The sequence below is a fragment of the Diprion similis genome, chromosome 8 (genome assembly GCF_021155765.1).
Source record: "Diprion similis isolate iyDipSimi1 chromosome 8, iyDipSimi1.1, whole genome shotgun sequence".
Lineage (NCBI taxonomy): Eukaryota > Metazoa > Arthropoda > Insecta > Hymenoptera > Diprionidae > Diprion > Diprion similis.
Window position 1 is genome coordinate 4,764,755 of NC_060112.1, and position 20,255 is coordinate 4,785,009.

A 20,255-nucleotide genomic window follows, 5' to 3' on the forward strand; every position below is an offset into this window, starting at 1 on the left:
AGAAAATGAAAATATGAACGAGAATCAAATTGTGGGAAAACTATTAAACCTCGTTTAAAAGCTCCGATCGAGTCCCATCCACAACTGGTATAGTACAGTACAGTGAATGGCTCGATTCCATTTGTAGGTACCCAGACCAGTGGAGTTGCTTTGGGAGTGCAGCTAATGCCCCTTATCCGGTCATATGGTTTTTTTTCGGCCATGTCACATTGTCGAGGATCCAGCGATACACACCGGCTGTGACTAATAAAAACTCCTAGATACCCAGCAGCGTAACGGCTGCCCAGTCGAACCGTGTCGCTGATAGGATATACCTACTGGGAATGAATAGCGGGCTCATTCAATTACATTACAACCTACCAAATGACGCCCGAATCGTGCATCATCGCGCGGTTCATCTGGAGCATTGGATCATGAATTTAAAATTATACGTTATCGCTGGCTCAGGGATCTTCAGCTTGGTCAATTTACAAACATGGATAAGTCTTCTCTCGTAATGAGTGATCAAAAGTGACGACAAAACGAATGATTACACGAATTATTGGAGGAAAGTTGAATGAATTTGACTGTCATCACGGTAATTGATCTACCAGGCTAAGCCAAATCGAAATTAATTTGTTAAACGAGCGCGGCGAGTTTGTAATTGGGGTCTTTTCAATGTAATCTCAATTCAAAGTTTAACAGCGAACTAGGTATAATGGCATTGTGCGAAACGCTTCCAGGGTATTGTGGAGCCTGTGACCGTGTTTGTTGTTTGTGGTATGCCATTGTTCAGCCTCTGGTCTTTGTTTTACCCGAAGGTACAAAACAAGAACCGAACACACGTATACATAATACACGATGTATGAGTAATAATGGGTCCAGAATTTATCATTCCATAATGACGTTCAGTTTTTGACGTGGGATTTTAGATCAAGAGAATCGTTTTATAATTGGCTGTTCGTCGCTGAACGCGACACATGCACCTAGATTCGGAGCTCGAGTCAATGGTCAAGAGTCGCTAATATCGCCGCATCTTTAATGTGCAGACAGCAGCAGTTTCTCAGCATAAGATCGTCGCTGCTGTCTTCGCGCGCGGCTGCAACGGAGTTATATGGTTACTTTTACAGACGTCAGAAGTGCGAGTTACGAGTCAAGGCCACTTTCGAGGCAGTTACCCACTGGCACGTTCACTCTATCCTCTGGGCGCCCATGGTATCCACGCTCGTTATACGAGCGAGCAGGTTTCCTGGTGCATCGGTTACGTGAGCCAGTCGGCGATTCTTCAGAGCATTGGAACCTACCCTCGCAAATTGCTGCAGCAATTTTCATCAAAAGTCCCTAATGAATGATAAAGTCGCAATTAAGCGCGTGGCTAGACTCAGAGGCGAGGGAAGAAGGCACCCACTCTTCACCTTCATCATCATCATCATCATCATCATCGTCGTCGTCGTCGTACTCTTCTTGTTCTTCTTCTTCTTCTCCTCCTTCCTCTTCTCGATCTCCGACACGTGGGAGGTCTTTTTCAGGGCAGTGCAAACTGCAAGGTGTCCCGAGGGGTTCTGCGCGGCGGCAGAACCAAGATATCAAGAAACGGTGTAATTTGTGCGTGCACAGCACACCGGTTCAAGTGGAAACGCACATTATCCCCCCACGCTCCCCGAGAAGACGAGTATAACGCTGGCTGCACCGTCAGAAATGCAACGTCCCCTGAGGTCCCGACTTCGGCCTGACTTCGACTGACTGACGCGGTCACATTACTCACGTGGACAGTTAAAGTATAACGTGAGCACACGTTCCTCTTCTAGTCATATCCTTGCTCAGTCTTATCTCACGATTACCATCTATCCCCAGACATCACCACTGTCATACATGGATACTCAGAGACGTCTATGCAGGTAATTGCCCTGGATTTCCAAGCCGAAGGTTGATGATCGAATCATTATGACATACCTAATCTTAAGCAACAATAGACACCCGTTTCGACGTTTCATCGACACGGAGAAAAAAAAATGGAATATTTTTCCAAAGATATGGAATATAAGTTATCGACATTTTTTTCTCTAGTGTACATAATGCAAATTAACTCTTCCGAAAGCATATACATTAACACAAGAACTAGTGCTTACCTGTGCAACGCAATAATATTCACAGGGGAAAAATTTATCGATGCAAAATTTTTCGCTTACAGTGAATGGCGAGCCGGACTCCTGGCGATACTTTTCCCCGTCTTATGTGTGCTTTAATTTTATTTTTACTTTTTCTTATTCTTTTTTCTTCCTCTCGAGTCTCCGGTTCATTGCAGAAGGGTCTGTTGGATCTCGCCGGTGCAGGAGGACTGGTCCGCGATCTACGGTAACCGCATTCCTTCGTTCTTTTTTTCGTGCCTCTTTCCATCCTTCTTCCCCTCTTTCTCGCTTGATCCTTTTTTTCGTTTTTGTTTTTACTCTTACTTTTTCCTTTTCATCCAGCGACCCGCCTCGAGCCCTTTCTTTTTATCCAACAGGGCTTCGCCGGCGTGTTTTCACGTTTTTTATCTTGATTTTTTGAATTGTATTCGGTCCTTCTTTTTGGTGTATTCTTATTCACAACGCAGCGGTGGATCCACACATATTTTTATTCCAACCTAACCTGTAGCCTCTGCTTTAACTTTGCCAGATACGCTGCACCGGGAAATACACGCTGATATACCTGTGTGCATCATGCACCTGCAGTTAATTTACAGTTTCCTAGATGCTTTACAAGCAATTAGATGGATGTGCCGCAGTCCTCGAGGAAGATGCAGCCTTTCGATTCTTTATTACGACAGCTGTAATGGACAACAGTTGTACTCATACATATTATTATAAGTACCGGTACCTACAGAAAAATAGTTTCAGGAAGATAAGAGGAAGAATAAAATGAAGAAATAACAGCATCGGAATTTTTGCAATTCTCCAAACGGTTATCATTTTTTAGGGTAATACGGAATAATCTGAAACCCATGCGAATGACGAGGAACGATTGGCAAAGAATTTCTTACACCGTGAATTACTATTCAGAAAGAATAACACTGATAATCAGGATTGTTTCAGAGCAATACCGCGATTACTGAGTGACAGGATGATTCACGCTTGATCTCAACACTGATGCGAATTTATACCACCCAAAAATGTAATTTGCGATGAATCAAATATTTAAAGAATGTCATGTAATGAAGCTGATTTAGTTTTACCCGTTTGAAGAAGTCCTCACAATAAAGGAAATTTTTTTACAACAATGGATTTTTACTGTTAACACCTCGTAGTTTCCACATTGAGAAAAATTACATTATTCTACAATTTCTTCATCGAAAAATCCATATTTATTATCCGATTCTCGTAACCAAAAGTTAATTTTATTTGTAAATGAGTGTTCCTCAAATTGACTAACGTAAGCTAGAATTTAAATAAAAGTAACGTACTTCTCGCTCAAGCAAAAGTCTATTATCTGTAATTCACAAAGATCGTATACATCAGATTTTTTCAACCAACTGACAAGCTAAATAGAAAATATCCTTCAACCGATTTCCACCAAATTAATTTATGAACAAGATAATCTATTCTTCGTAAAAATCAGAAGAACTATTCGGATCCTGCGGTAAAAACCTATAAACTAGTGTCATTTCTTTAAAGTGATCAACAGCAAAGTGCCAACAGTTAAAACCGAGTGTTTAAAATTGTTTCTACAAATAACCGGAATTTTTTCACTGGAACATAACGATCATCAGCTTCTGTCGCACTTGTCAAAGTTCTAATTTGAAATCTTCTTGCATGACAAATTCTCCACCTAACTCTACATCCCAAAGATCTTCAAACATCGTTCGACAAATTGCGGTTATACCTGCGAGTAGCAACGTAATAATTCACTCTCGAAATTGACATTGTCGTTTTTTTTCCTGTCGCTTGCGCATCAGATCAGAACCAAAATGCGTCATGCAGCAAGTACAATAGATATATATAAATCGTTGTCCATTGCATAATGGCGACAACAAACTTGGTGACCGCCTGGATCCCGATTGTGGATGACGAGGAGGCCTATCGGTCAGTGCCATTGCTCACAATGTGTGTAAGCCTGGTCGCAGGTACTATTATGCCTCAGGTAGGCACGGGAATCGGTTTGTGCTCCTTCTCTTTCATCCCGGAGGCAGCGACCGGTTCGCCGGCGCCGATCCGAGCCAAAACTCATTGACCAACAAGCCTCGGGCTGTTTTCTCCGTTCTCCACCAAATTTGGTCTACAGTGACCTCGGCGAGCCTTATTCGGGAGAATAACACCGACAGGCAGTGCTCTCACGATTTTAATGCTGCGATCGTTGATGTCCGTAATAACCGGGACGCCTGCTTCGCGAAAGCCTACATGAGCGGCTCGATCTAACGATCGGTGCAAGCCGTTGTGATTATTGCAAAATTCCTCCTCGATCATGCCGATTACTTTAAGTTCCCCCTGCGTATACCGAGAGAAATTAGTAGTTTTCGTTTAACCATTTTCAGTTCTCTAACAGGACTGAAAGATGTTATGATCATAGGTAGAAAGTTAATTTGTATTTAGTAGGTGTGATCAGAAAATTATCTACTATGTTCTACTATTCTCTTTGGTTGTGGTCACTCGCGTGATATTTTATTTCGACTATTGTGATAAATTAATGCTGTGACTTTGTTTAATAAAAGAAATGCACTGAAGTAGACAAGCAAATTCAACGCGACCATTGAATAGTTACTGATTTTATGACAGTTTCCTGTAATATCAATGGCAGTAGTATTCAAACTGTTATTGAAACATCCCAATTTTTTAGTCACTATAAAAAGCAAAATTTTTTATTTCTTCTTTAGTAATTTATTTGTTTTCCCTTTCTTTTGCGATTGTTTTATGAACGATCAATTGATCGTTTGTTTAACTCAAGAATTACTCACATACTCTTGCAGGCGCTGTCCGCATTACTTAAACCAATTTCAGATGGTATCTGCATTATAGCCTTGAAATGTTATTTCATGGCCATTATGTGCCACGTGCCGGTACCTACTGTTCTTGCCTCGCGTGATGACACGCCTCTCGATTATATATACTATAGCAAGGTTTTTCGTAATGAGACTTGTGCTTTTGTGATACCAAAAACCCTCTTTTTTGTCCAATTTTAGAAAATTACATAAATACCGGAATGACAAAAATTCTTATAACTCGATGAAGCGGTTTCTCCTTGCACTCTCGTAAGCTGATCGTCCTTCTTTATTTCTTCCCACATGCTCTGCGGAATTAGGTATGTGAAATTATTCAATCAAACCGTACAGTGGAGGGTGGGACAAAGTCTGCGTCTGGGGGCCCCAGAATATTTTTAAATAACAAGGGATAAAATTAATCACCTGAACTTTTCATTAAATATGAATTATTCGGAAATCATAATTACTCTAAACAATTTATTCTGATTTTAGGCATTATTTTCTTGAGGAGCCCACTTTGCCCCACCCTCCCCTAATCAAGGATCAAAAAGTGAAACTAAAGGTGATCGAGTCATAATAACTCTGGAATAACTGAACTATTACGAGAAAAAATCGTGTTATTTCTTTATAAAACAATATCTGCAAGAATTCACTGTGAGATGGAATTTTTAAGGAAATGTCTTTCGTTTTAACTAAATGAAGAGCTGATGACAAAAATTTATGTCAATCAATTTGCAGACGATTTATTTACGAACAAAATAAGCGAGATAACTTCGCAACTATTGTCAGGCTCCAATCCTAACATGCATACTTGTTAACCAAAGTGTTGAAAAAGCCGATCAATCGGTAATTTAAATGGGTCTAAATTAATCGTAGGAATTTGTTAAATTCGAGGAACATGGTGTCGCCTGATATTGGAGTGGGTTAAGATTTCATTTGAGCGTGTCACTTAAAACTTGTCGGCAGCTATTAACGCGCCTGGCGTCGTCGGCGTCGGTTATACGTTTCAGTTCGGCTCTGTGCCGTTCACTGTGTATAACTCATTCCGGGACCGAGGAGAGAATTATGATCCATCTAAAGTACAGTTAACTCAATTCTAGGCCAGAGAGTTAAAACTGTAGACGAACAACCCACGAGCCGGCAGTTTAACATTACCGCGGCAAGTTCCTCTCAAGACTCCTTATTCACTTCACAAGACGTTCGTGATACGCGGTGCGGCAAAGAGATGATGCGATGAACGCTTCATGGTCATCAAAATGAGCGATCGTCACCGTTTTGGCAACGGGAAGAGGGGAAGTTAGCATTATTATTCCGATAGTTAAACATTGTCTTTTCAACAATGTGTTATCACTTCAGGTTATTATCAAGTGGTCGTTAAGATTGTGTTATGTGATCAATTTTTATCCAAGGATATCCTGAGAACGAATCAAGGGATTTCGATGTGCTTGGTTTGAATCGATTTAGTTTTTCCTAACCTAGTGCTGCAAAGATTTTCAGCAAAGTCGGTCATCTTTCTGAATTATTTGCGAAAACATGAATTCTTTTAATCAGACCATAATTCGGAAACTGATGGATCGAGTCAGAAGAAACTTGGTTCAACGATTAGTTTTCATTTAAAATCTAACTAATCAGACTTACAGCAAAATCGTATAAATCATGATTTTTTTTTCCCGTCCTTCTGTCCCAAATTCTTATTTCCGCAAATAACGAGAATACTGAAAAGCTCTACGTGTGTTCCTTTTAGGCCAGACTACTTTGCCCGCAACTTTTCTTGGCAACTTGGAGGTGAAACTATTGGTGGGCCAAAATTTCAACATCAAGGCGAAGCGTTTAAGGCAAGCAGGGGCGATTTGCGACGGTGTGTACTTGCATGGAAAGCATCGAGCGGCTCGAATCAGCTCGAAGGATCCTCAACCCGTTGAACAATCGGTGCCAGTGTACGCGAGTGGTGTGCTCAAGAGTCGGCTTTCATCTCCAATTAACCTCGTCTTAACAGTCTGGCTAATTGACTGTTTTCGCCGTTTCTTCCTAGGCTCGTTATCGTCTAGATGTTTATTGTTTGCATTGAAATGCCGCCGACGTCGATCTTCTTCTCACACGCCTTGTCAATGCGTCCTCCGTCTATCGTCCGTAACGAATTTCCGAAGCCACTTTCCGACTCCTGCATCCATAATTGAACTCGAGATGAATATTGTGTACTGGTTAAAAATCTTCGACCTCGATGGTCGATTCCCCGTCATAAATGGCATCCTTTGGTATTTTATATCACACGACGTATTCGTCTTGATGCGGAACACAAAAGTGTACCGCAAGTCGATTAGAATTTATCGTCCGATCGCTCGAGCTGCAAGTCACGTGCGGATCAGGCAGCCTAAAGGGCACGGCTACGTATTTCAAACTGACATAAATTGTTGCTCTTGCTTCGGTTCGAATAACGCTTGTCGAGACTTATTCTGTCCGTTACTGTAAACCGAGAGAAATTTCTACTTGTGGTTAACATTATACATGATCTCATAAACCATCTTCATCTTTTGCCACTAGCCGGAAAATATTTTTCTGGGTACAACGTGAAAATCAGTTTTTTTTTGCTGCAACCAGAAATTATACGATGTGTTACTATCCTTCTCGATTATCATCATTTCTAAATATAGCAAACTAAAAAACCAGATTACACGTTGCAGCGACCAAACAATTTAGGTGACAACTAGAATATCACATTAAATTGCTAATTATATGACACTTTTCTGTAAATCAATCCTAATACATAAAATAAACTTAATAAATTAAATAAATTGTTGTAACGATACTGATCGCCTTAGAATTTTCTAGTAACTATAAAATCTTTTATGCGATATTCTTCAGACACCATAATCACACAGATCAAGCTGCAAAAAGAAATGAAATTCAGTTTCCGATCTTATCGAGTTCAATTCGAAATCTGATATCGTCGTGTGAATTAATCAAAAGGAAGTCTCGTTATGAGGCGAGAATTCACACCAGTGCCAGTACCTCGATCCTTACTATCCGACGACGTCTGACCGCACGACCGCAATCTTTTGTAAAATTTCTCTTTGATTGACAGAATCCGAGGTAGGTATAGCGGATTGACTGTCCGGTACGATATCCGTACTACGGTCGGTACTTTCGACGATAAATCAACGGTTTTATGTTTAACAGTCGAGCATGTAACTAGGCCGAACGATGTGCAGATTTGTTTAGATTCTGTACTTACAATTAGATTCTCAGTAACAGCTCGTCTAAAAAGCTCGTCTATACGCGGAATGTAAATGTCCTTCGTGCATGTTCAAAAGCGACTTTTGATGGTCTTGAAGAAGAAAAAAAATTCATTGTGTTTCAAATTTAACTTTTAAGACAGTCTGACACAGTTAGTTGTACGATTTTTTTTACTATTCTGAAAGTTAAGAGTTTTTTAGAAAATTTTTTCATTGGCAGGATTTACTATTTTTTTAATTTTTCGAATGGGTGTGTGGCTATATCACCATAAAAATTGTTTAAAATTTAATCTTTATCAGTTGTAGCACCGTACGCGTTGAAATATTTCGCTTTCAATATCACTGGACCGCATCTTGCAGTCAATATTTCGAGATGACAGACAATTTAACGATCTCGGTAAACTCGACTGCGAGTTTCATTAACGAGAACCGATGGTCTGGTTTTGTGTTTGCTTTTTTTGCGTCTGGGGCATTGAAGATAAAAATCGATGATCAATTGATGACGAAATGGCGCGACGAATTTTTCTCATCCGTCCAAATGGTAAAGCTAGAAATAATTTATTCAACTTATACTGACGTGTGCAAAAATAATTCTAAGACTGATTCCTACACTTCTATTGCATGTTTATCTTCAAGGTTCTACGGAAAAAGGGTTTGACGGATTTTGTGGCTTTGCTTCATCACGCCAGCTACACAGTCGATGAACTATAGCCAGGAGGGTACAGAGTGGGTATGGCCAAGTATGCGTGGGCAGACGTGGCTCCACATGGATGCTGGGTCCTGTTTGCCCACACCTTGTATTATTATCCCTGAATGTAAGGCCGCGCGACGCCGCTGTCTGGCTAACATTAAAGCCTGAAATATCTCCGTTTGTACGATTTTATGGAGGAAAAAGAGGCGGAAAAACTAAAAATTTTCTCAAACAAAAATGTGTCAATTTTTATCACTGAAACTCACATCAAGTTTTCATATAAATCTCATTCATAGTGAGGAAAATTATTAATGATCTTATATAACTATATGGATAAATCAAATGTTTGGCTTGTCAGACTTTCAAAAGTATAGCAGAAATAAATTTAAAAGATTGAGCTAGGGCACAAGATTTTGTCTGAATGATAAATGCTTCTTACGAGTTGCGATTAATTTTCGAGTTTGTCGGTGAAAACTTATCACCCATTAAAAATTTCCACCGGTCACCCGTGGTCAGAGTTTGTAAACTTTTGGGTAGAATTTATCTAAAGTACAAGCGATGATCCCGAGTCCTAATTGCTGCAGTGAGACACAAAAGTTCGTAGCAAACACAGCGTTAAAAGCCTCTCAGGATTCTTTTAACCAAACTCTCAGAGTGGCGGAAAACTCATTACCGGAACAATACTGTATATACAAACTCAACAAACCCGTGTTAATTCCTCTTCCTCGCACCTCCTCATAGCCCCGAGACTTCATTACGCTGCAGGCGCGAATTCACCTTGAAAGAAGTAATCAATCTCGCGATCTGATAAGAATCGCAATCTATAGACCATCAACCAGTATTGCACTCTTTCTGTTATCGAGTAAAAATTGTTTTATTTCGTTTCATCATATTTCTCGATACGTTCGAATTTGATTAACATTTTACTTAAGTTTCCTGATTTTTGGAGCACAGATCTGTTTTTGAAACACTGCTCGTAAATTTGTTTTCACCGTAATTATGAACACAGAGTTCATTACTTTCGAAGGATCTCGTTGCTAAAAGCTACACTATTTTCTCAACTGCAATTTATTAAATGTTGCTTTTTAAAGTAAAATTACAAATAAAATTTCATTTAACTGCAATAAAAAGTGAACCAAGAATAGTTCATTTCGAAAAATTTTCCAATCAGAATAGATTTCACCAAACTTCAAATGTATCAAAATTGTGGCGCAGGTGTTTAAAAAAATGATATCTGAAATAGCATAAAGGCATCTCGACAAAAGAATTCTTTAATTCATTCACTTTTCTTCCCAGGAATAAAACTCGGCACCAATTATATGCATATATGCATATACGCGCTGGAGGTTAAATACAACGAATGGTGGGTTATGTCATTAATGCGCGCGAGCGGCGGCGATAGAAACTCGTCGTCACTATACACGGGGCTGATTGTGAGACTGACCCCTTTCGCAGCCGAGGATAGACATACACACCAGTAAATCCTTTATGCTGCAGACGAAACCCGAGCCAACTTGACGGTCGCCGCCTTCCTCGTATGCCTACAAGCCGCACGCGAGAGAAACGAAATGCCCGATAATTAATCACTTGGTACACGTAAAGTGTAAACGAGCCCGCCCCAAGTACCTATCCTGCTTATAGTCCTGCGAGTGTCTGATGTAACTTGTTCGTAGGCAATCAGGACTGAGGCTCTATGGCTGTTCATTCCACTTGCTCCTTAGTCTCATTAGGAATGGAGAATAAACGACAGCGAATAATCTCGTCAACCTTCATTTAAGACCGAACCAAACTCTGATTATGCATTCAGACTAATTTCAGAATTTTGAAATATCGAAAAAATATGGTATATAATTATAGTTTATGGGAGATGGGAAGTGAGAGAAATATTGTTGAGATCGAGCGAAGAATGGGCTTGAATTTTTCAACGGAAAGTTTGAAAAATTGTCGACATGAGTAAATTTTACATATCCTATATACACCGAGAGAAATTTCTCATTGTTCTTATTATATTATATTGTAATCATTACTTATCAGCACTTACCACGATAACTGAAGTGTATAGTTTTGGATAAAAAATAAGAATTAGTTCAGTAGCTGTAGCAGAAAATCTAGTCTTTGCTACCATTCTTTTTATACTCTTGCGATAATTTTACGTCTACGCAAGAATAAATTGATATTAAGGCTTTATTTGACTGTCTGTAAAAATGTATTTAACTAAAAGAAGAAATTTAACGTTACAGAAAGCAGAAATTTTATATATGGCAACTGTAATCAAATAGAATTATAGTTTCTTGAACCACATATTCTTGTAACTCCAACAATGTTTCAACCTTTACTGTAATGATATCCGTTTAACTATAATTTTCTAGTAGGTACCCATAACAAATGAAATCTAATAACCAGCTTCGTTTTCTCTAGTTGTTTTGCAAAATTTCCGCGTATCTTGTAATACCGCGAACTGTTCTACGTGCCGTCTTCCAGGAACAAGACTGCCGGAGGATTCGCCAATTAGCTGGACTCTTCGCCGGCTTATGTACTTGGAAATCGGGTCTAGAACCTGCAGTCTGAAACAGGCAGGTATACGAAACGGAGAAAGAAGCCGGTCGGCGTCTGCACCGAGTGCCCCTTGACATTCGATCCCTTTCTTATAGATATAAGGTTTCTACGATCTCCTGTTACTCTTGACCCGCCAGAATTTCATGCGACAAAAATCGCTCTTTTATGCATCGCTCATCTCTGCATTATCGCAACGTGATTATTTTTCGCGAGTCGAATAATCAAGTAATCATTCCTGTGTTCATTAATTCCATATACAGAAAGGGGAGGAAAATATTTTAGATGATAATGAAAATATTTTGAGTCAAGTCTTTGTCAAGTCTTACTAAAAAGTAAGTGGGTGATGTTTTTTCTTCATCCAATTTCACAAGAATTATAAATTCACCAAAGTATGACGTCACTCATGCTAATAAATATCAAAAAGACTGACTATATTCAATTGCCTATAACATTCGCAATTGTTTCTTTTAACGAAAAAGAAAAACTACGCCACAATTATATCAAGTTACTGTACCGAATGCACTCATCGATATTGAAAATAAAAATTTAGGACAAAGTTTCTAATTCTCATGTGATTCGGCTCTGCCTTGCTGGATGTTAGCTGCATAGAAGCGAGAAAGATTAAAGCAACTGACCTCTCGCGTTCGTTCAACGTTGTGGAAATTAACCTATGTACACAAACGTGCCGTTTATACAGAGCCTACAAAGCGAGTAATGGTAAGACGCGGTCGTGAGTCTGCCACGAATTACACGAATTATTTCATCAATTACAACGCAGCCTCCTGGAAGTCCTCTTGCAAGTAAACGCTCTCGCATTCCTGCAGTAAACGGCGCGATACTCAAAAGGTTGTAATAATATGTCTGTTTGCCGCTACTGCAGCCCGAGTATAAATTCGCCTCGAGATGAAATCCAGACTCCCAAAGGTACCCATGGCCTTGTCAAACACGCTCTTGAAACTGCGGGACTCCCACCGTTCCACCATCCATCCCCAAAAAGGAACGAAGGGGACTCTGGCTTTTGCCTTCCGCCTTCTCCGTGTTTATAGAAAATACCACGAAACCGACGGAGAACAGAATCAGGACTAATTTCTTGGAGTTTATTACCCGGAAAATTTTCTACCGAATTGAAAGATGAGAGGACTTATCTGGGAAATAATACAAGGTAGTATATGTTTTTTTTTTCTACCGTTTTTAAGGGAGTATATAAATTACTGAAAAAGTGGGTGAATTCCGGGAATTCATGTCTTGAGAATAAATTATTCAATTCAATTGGGGTTAATTTTATCATATATTTGAATTTGTTTTTTTGTTTTTTTTTACGGGGGATGTTTCGAAAACGCCAACCGATTTACTTAAAATTTGTAGTCAGTATTCTTGAATAGGTTATCCACTTTGCCACGATCCAATTTTTTGTAAACTATTAAATTTGTTTTGTTGAATTCGTAAGAACGTCGTAAAAGTCGAACGTAAAATCGACTCTCGACTTCAAACGGTTGACATTTCATTAAGAAATTTTTATTTTCTGAACTTCGGATGTTGACAAAAAGAAAATAGCAAGTTGACAAGAAACAAGTTCGATGGAAAATAGTGTGAAACAAAGCTCGCACTACACATTTTCGACAAAATAAAATCCAATCGAATTGAATAATTGGTTGTCAAGGTATAAATTCCCAAAATTTAGCCACTTTTTTATACCTCTATACTTTGTCATACATCGCCTTATTAAGCGACGCGATTTTCTCTCCCTCGATTTCTGGACTTAGTATGAAGCTCGTTCGATGCGGGTCTTTAATGTTTAATCAAATATGCCGGAGCCGTGTCGGGTGGAGCTCATAAAGCGATTCCCAATAAGCGACGGTAATTTGGACAAAATTGGTCGCGTGACCAGAAAGGATATTGAATTATTAGTTTCCTGTGTACAAGTAATCACTAAATTCTGCTGGCAAGTGTGTGATATTAAACCTGGAAGCCGAGCGGTGAAAATATTCAAGCAGCCTAGAAATCTCGAAAAAATCTGCTTAAATATCTGCCGACCAACGCCCATTCAACTCGCAATCAGTATTAGTAAGACTCCGTGGACTTGAATATCACGCTATTTGCACTTTGCGCTGTCGCGAAGCCCACGCGCGCCTCCTCAACTCTTCTTGCACACTAATTGGATAAGTTTTAATCGATTATAAGCCGCATGTAAGGTAAAATTAGCAATTACGATGCACAAACTTGAAGCAAATAATCGTGCGCGATTGCTAATTATCGTGGTGGAAATTCAGGATCAGGAATACGTACTGGAAATCGTTGATCCGGAAAACAAACATAAATGTTTACTGGGAATTTACTTTATCGCAGTAAATCGTGCTATATAATCAAATACGATTCAAATCCACAAGAGATCCATGAATCGATACGAATTCGCGGAAAAGGTGCGACCCCTACACGTTTGGGTCAATAAAAGGTTATTTGTGGTGTGTGGCTAGCTTCGAATTCTCGTTTTTTAGATTAGATATTATTTGTGTTGTTGCTCTTATCGCTGTTTCGATATGTGTATCGCAAAGTGTATACCAATAATAATACGCTGTCGCCGAGGGAAAGTCAATGTTTAGTTCCCTAAACCTGGAGAAAATCGTGCTGCGTTGTGTGCGCTTGTAGTATAAATTTTTACGCCCGTGAAAGACTCACCTCATCGAAAAGGAACGGCCAATTTCCAAACCCATAAAATATGTACCCTGATGTACGTATACGTCTCAGGGTATCTCCAACACCCGAAATTACGGTCGACCGCATAAGGAAGCCAAAAGTCAATTTCGGGGAATCGATTTTCCTCTGACAGTATAACAAGCCAAAGTGCGCTGGCCAATGCCAATATTTCGGCATTCATTTATCGCTTGTTACAATGAAGATGAAACTGAATGTAAGCGTGAAGCATAATAATAAGATACGACTGAAGTATTCAGACAAACGCGTGAGTGCAAATAAATCAGCGCAGCACGAGGTCCGGAGTATCGGCAATTTATTCAACGATAATGCATCATCGATTCCGGTTAACCGTCTTTCATCCTCTCTTCTCCTCTTCTTATCAAAGCCGTCTCGAAGACGTGGCAATGCGGCTCACAGAGAGCTCTGGTAAAATTACCTCTGACGCGTGCCAGACGTTCCCATTGCATGTGTTTGCAGGGGTTTAAGTAGGCGCTGAAGACGAGTGGTTTATTTTAGTCTCCCTAACGTGTATCTGTATAAACGGAGAAATTTTCTTGTAATCGGTCCTCATTGATACCCCTTAGAGGCATTTTTGTCATTTTCTTTTTTTTCTTTTTCGATACTACAAAGGGAATTAAACGAGAATCAGCATACCATGTGGATGTAGTTTGCACGTATACGAATACCGAAGCACTTGAATTCGTAAGGAGACAACGCACTCGAGGATCACTGCTTACGGGACATTCGAGTCGGACTTGAAATAAGACAGGAAAGTTTAGCTTCGGGACATTTGCCAGAAACTAAGGAGCCTATCTTGGTTCCAAAGCCGAGTACCTTATACTTCTTGAGTGGGCATATATACCCGACCGACTGCTTTTGGTCTTACGTTTTAAATAGAACCGTAAGGGGTGGCCGGCCAGGAACAACCCGCACGCTTCTTGTACCCACTCGGGTATGTATCTTCTAGACTTAACTAAAATAGCCGCCGCTTAAGCTGCACTGACACTCGGTGCTCAGACCAGACATCCCAACCTTTGACTAAACACGGGGTTCGATTTTTTACCGATTCCGAATCTGGAACCGGTGAAAAAACAGAGTCCAAAAGTGGCTGAAGCCGCTCAGTTTATTATTCCGAAAATTAAATAACGTCTCGAAGCTTATGCTTATGCTTATGAGCATTTTCCCAATAGTGTTTGAGCTGCAAGTAAGAACAATGAGAAACGGGACTTTGAAGAGCGGGTCTTTCAGGAGATACGGAAATGTCAAATAGCGCCTGCCACTTCTGACTGCAAACACGGCAGTATTTTGACCCTGCAAGCATATCAGTGCGCACTAACGACAGTCTATCCCGTTTCTTTCACCGTCGGACAGCCGGCGCGTGGATGAGCAGACGGAAGAGTGGCTTTGAATAAAGTAAAGTGAAGCAGAGTAAAGTTTAGTGAAGTGGGGAAAGAGGATGCAAAGTAAATAAGCACCACGCCGAGGGAAAGTTTAACGAGAAGACAGCTAGACGGGCAATTAGGTCACGCCCAAGAACCTCAGCCTCCTTCTCACATTTTCCGGAAACGATTACTCTCTCCGTCCGGTCATTCTCCTCTCAGTCTCGCGTTGCGGCATCCATCCGCATAAATCGACACCGGCTTTTGAAAATTTCTGCCCTAACTTCCTCCGACGATGCAACGTAGAATTCAGTCGCGGTCTCTAAGGACGATAGCGCGAGGTTAGTGATCCGGAAAGTTACACGACCCTCAGCTTCTCTCAGCCGAAGGCATTAGGCACGGTTATTTTCTGTCCCGAGGGTGAGACACTCGAGGAGTAAATATACATGGTATATCATACTCGGTTTGTTTTTCTTGCTAAAAGTGCATTTCTCCCTTTCCTCTAGAGCTAGGATTCCATAGCCAAGCTCTGTTTGACCTACGCTCTTGATCCCTCCCTTCCTCTTCATCTAATTTCAGTTTTCGCAGCCCTCGGGATATCGCTTCGAGCATCATCGAAAACCCGTACTAATCGTCGACATGGTTTTTTCCCAGTATTCTCTCCGGGAAAAACCGCTTCGAGTGGTGTACAAAGCTGCATACGCGTTGATTGCGTCACTTGAAACTGAGCCGAGAGTCTAGGAGAGGAAATGGAATTTGGCCAATAGCCTGGCCAAAACCCGATCCTGACTACCACGTAAAGTGCACCTTTGTGGAAATTCGAATGCACTCGATACCACGGAAAGCCATTTGGAGCTGCTCCAGTCGTTGGCACGTACAACTTGGTTGTCACACCTCGACCATCGATCAGGCTGCACGCCACTTCACGGTGCTGTGCCCACTGTTTCTTTTCTCTTTCATCTCCTTTTCCGATCACTCCCTTTTCTTCGCTTTTACTAGCCTTCCTTTGTTCGAAGTTTGTGGAACCGCCCCATGCTGCCCACTTCTCCACTCGACTGGATCCCGGCCAATTTTTCTGTTGTCTCGCAAATTGCATCCCCTTCGCTACTACGCTATCCTGTAAAAGTTGCACCGCTGCAGTGTGCAGGCGGTCACCGAGGAGGAGTGAATGAACTCCGGCGGTAAATGAAAGTGTCCACATGCGTTACGTGAAGTTACCTTCATTCGGTGTGATTTTCCAACTGCCTGTACGATCACCGTAACTCTCCGTCAATTCTCACGTGACCGCAAAGAGTCTCGTTCAACATCCACGATCCATCGGTGTCGACACACTTTCAAAGTCCATTCTAAGAGTGAGAGGTAGCTAAGGACCAGTGAGCGATTGATCGCTGTGTGCAGTCAGGAATGTCGTAACTTCAGGAAACTATTAAAACGGAGACCGTTAAATCTGCGATGAAAAAGTTTTGTCTACCGTGGCCATAAAGAAGGAACTTTCGAACTTTGAATTGGACTTCAGCCAAGTCATGTTCTTGGTGCACAGTGTGTGCACATTTGCCAAGTAAAAAGAGCGAATCGCAATTTTTCTCGCGTCACAGCTGCAGACTTATAAGCCATTGCACCGCCGGTGTTACGCCCGCGCAAAATATTCCCTTTCCCAAAAAAGTGAAGGAAGAAGATAAAGAAAGAACAAAAAGTCTTGGCACAGTTTACCGCCAGGCTACGCCAAGGACCGTTTGCAGATTCATCGCTCTCCTCGAAGGCCGTTCAAACCAACTTTTATCTCTCCTTTACTTTCTCTCTCTCGCTCTCTTTCTCCAAAGTTTGAATGAGCCGTACGCCCGCAGTACGAGGCTTGGGAACGTGGGACAAAAGCCGCATTCTACTGCCTGCAAGCTGCACACATGCACATCTAACTGTAAATGGGAGGCTGTTACCGGACCGAACACAACACACAGCGTAACGCCGTGTCCATTCAGAGTCCTCCTACGTTCACCGAACTCTCTTTCCACCTCTTAGCTGCTTCTTTTTGGTCTTCGGTTTCGTATACGGTATATTTTGACGGAGCAAAGCAGTCTAAGCTCGCACCGATTGCAGCCACACATGTCAGGGTGCATGACTTTACTCTGCGCCCGTGAGTCGATTAGAACAGGTCCGCCCACTGATTCACTCGGCAATCGACAAAGTTTCATCCGGAGTCAGGACATCTCTTGGGACTGCGGTGTGGAGTGATGGTAACAGTGCTGCGCAGGAAACCGGCGTGCAGCGTGGTCCAAAAGTAGGCTTGGAGACGCGAACGAAGTGCTTCTGAAAAACGAGAATCACGTTCCCGACCACCCTGCCTCAGGGGCCAGCGCTTGAACCCTGATCGCCTCTTCGGGCTCGAGGAAGACGCAGTCGAGGCCGAACGATTACCACGCGGCCAGCAGCAGCGTTGTAATAACATGTCTCCTGCACTGAGGTAACGCGATAGCATAGCAGCTCTGAGATCGTTGCGAGTAAAAGCTGCATTCGGTTTGCCGCGGTCTTAACGGTCGTATAAGACCACACTGATCCATGCAGCGACTACAAGGTATATAATCTCCGGTGCCAAGTGTCAACCGCAAAACGATCGCACAGTTGCAGTCCGGTATCGCGCTTTGAGTCGTCTCTCTAATGGTTTCAGCTAATTTCCCGAGGTCGAATTCTTAGTTTCATCCAGCGAGTACGGTGGACCATTTTCCAGGAAGGCTTCCAGCTCCTCCCGGAGAAGCCGTTGTCCAGGGTGAACGCTACAGGGTGGAGGGTATCCCGAAAGGCATTCGTTACGGTGGGCCGTTGACCCCGGTTCATCGGTCACCTGGGGTTCTGGGTTCTCTTGCGCACTTGTCTCGGCAGCGATTTCCTTATTTGGATTCGACTCTCTGTCCGCCGCCTGAGAAGCAAAACGGGCATGAGGGGCACTTGGCTTCGAGAGTCTGCTACGGCGCCTGTGTGCGGCTGGCTGCGTGCAGCAGGCTTACTGCTCGCACACCGACTCCATCATGGATAAGAAGTAAAGTCGATATTACACGATTATTTATCGCCCCCTGCTGCCGCGGCTACTGGTGCAGCCCAGACGGACGGTCAACCCAGCAAAACACCGTTTCCGCGACGACGAGGAGACATCACGTGCCTCGCATTTTCATTAAAGTCCATGCTACCAGCAGTTCAGAGAAGACATGCGGGCTTTGAAGGGGTGAGGGGGGGGGGGAGGTGAAAAACGTTTTCGAAACTATGGTCTTTCTTTTTTTTTACTATACTTCTAGGCGTGGGAGTATAGAAGCTTCAGAACTTCCGACCGTGGTATTTAATTAGGGATTTTGTGAGGCGGTGAAATAGAGCTGATCGGTGTCTTGTGATACCAACACGACCACCAGACCTTACGCCATTATCTTGAAACGTGGCGACTAGCGAGGCTCGCTGGTCGGCCGGATATCTCTTTCACAATCTGTGTCAAGTTGGTCACTATTTCTTAACCACGATCCTTCGTCGACAAACCCCGGCGTACCTTGTAGAGCTGTTGGACTATGAAGGAGATAAGCGGCGAAAAGGTGAGAAGAGACCGTTTTCCTTTCAAAGGAGATAAACGCACTCGATAACCTCGCCACTTCCGGGGCATCTTTGACACTTGTAATGGGTATACCTCGCAGTGCTCGGCGACCCTCAAAACGCCATGGACACGTGTGGATACACTATGTGCATTTTTCACCCTTACTTTTTTGGTTGTTTTATTAAAGCTATGCGAGACGTACAGTTCGCTCAAAAAATTATTCAAACAGATGCTGTTAAACTAGAGGTGTGAAAAATAAAATTGAAGTTCGTGAAGTTTAATTTTGTCAAGTGAATCTGCATTCCCTTGTGTAGGGAAAAATTAGGATTCGGATATTGAGATAGAAGATGTTCAGTTCTTTGCGAATATTACATACATTATTACGAATAAAATCTCAAAAAACAGTTTGCAATGAATTTTCAACAAATTTGACGCATGAAAAAATGTTTGCGATTCAGTAAGAAGCTGGGGAAAAATTAATCTCCAACGAATATCCGAAGAGAATTAATTTATAGCTCAAGTTGGCAGTTAAAAAAATGATTCAACTCGATTTTTTCCCGCGTTGAGAAAGTATTGTTCTGTAAAAGAATTTAACTTGATCGACTCCAGTCACAGTTTCGAACCTTGGTTTCACGCTGCTGTTGTTTGGTCTTCTCTTTCGAAATCGTATAATAAAATCTTTCTAACATCCCGACGAAATGAAACGTGGTATTTCTAGCACCTGTCGATGAAAGTACCTCCGGCTAAATCACTGTGGCTCATAGGGAGATAGAAAATTAAGGGAGAGGCCACGCCGAAATGGCGGAACGGCAGGCAACTCAACCCCTTCGAGAGTCCCCCTCGTGTGGATTTTGCATTTAGCACATGTGTGGTGATCACACTCGACGCACGCACGTGTGTGCAGGTCCTCCAGGCAGCTGACCATCGGACCACTTCTTGCACTGCAGGGGTATTAAAACGACGGGCTGGCACCTAGCCGAGCTGCCAGGGTCCGTCGGGGAAAAAAGAGCTCAGTATAATGCCCTGCATCGGCAGATGCAACGCTTATTGTAATCAAGATCCATCATGACAGGCCGCAGAGCTCGTCAGGGCGCATTGTTGCCAGCTACTCCTGAATCAGAAGGGCGGTAGATTTCCGCTTCCGGATCTCCGGGTGTCGTTAATCTTGATTTTATGTTACGGTTTCCGGCCCGTCGTGGAA

At 42.0% G+C, this 20,255-nt stretch overlaps 1 protein-coding gene across 2 annotated transcripts in view; it reads right to left on the reverse strand.

The window, feature by feature from the left end:
* Positions 1–20,255, reverse strand: part of LOC124408485 (NHS-like protein 1) — a 52,267-nt gene that overhangs the window by 18,043 nt on the left and 13,969 nt on the right. The window lies entirely within an intron of this gene.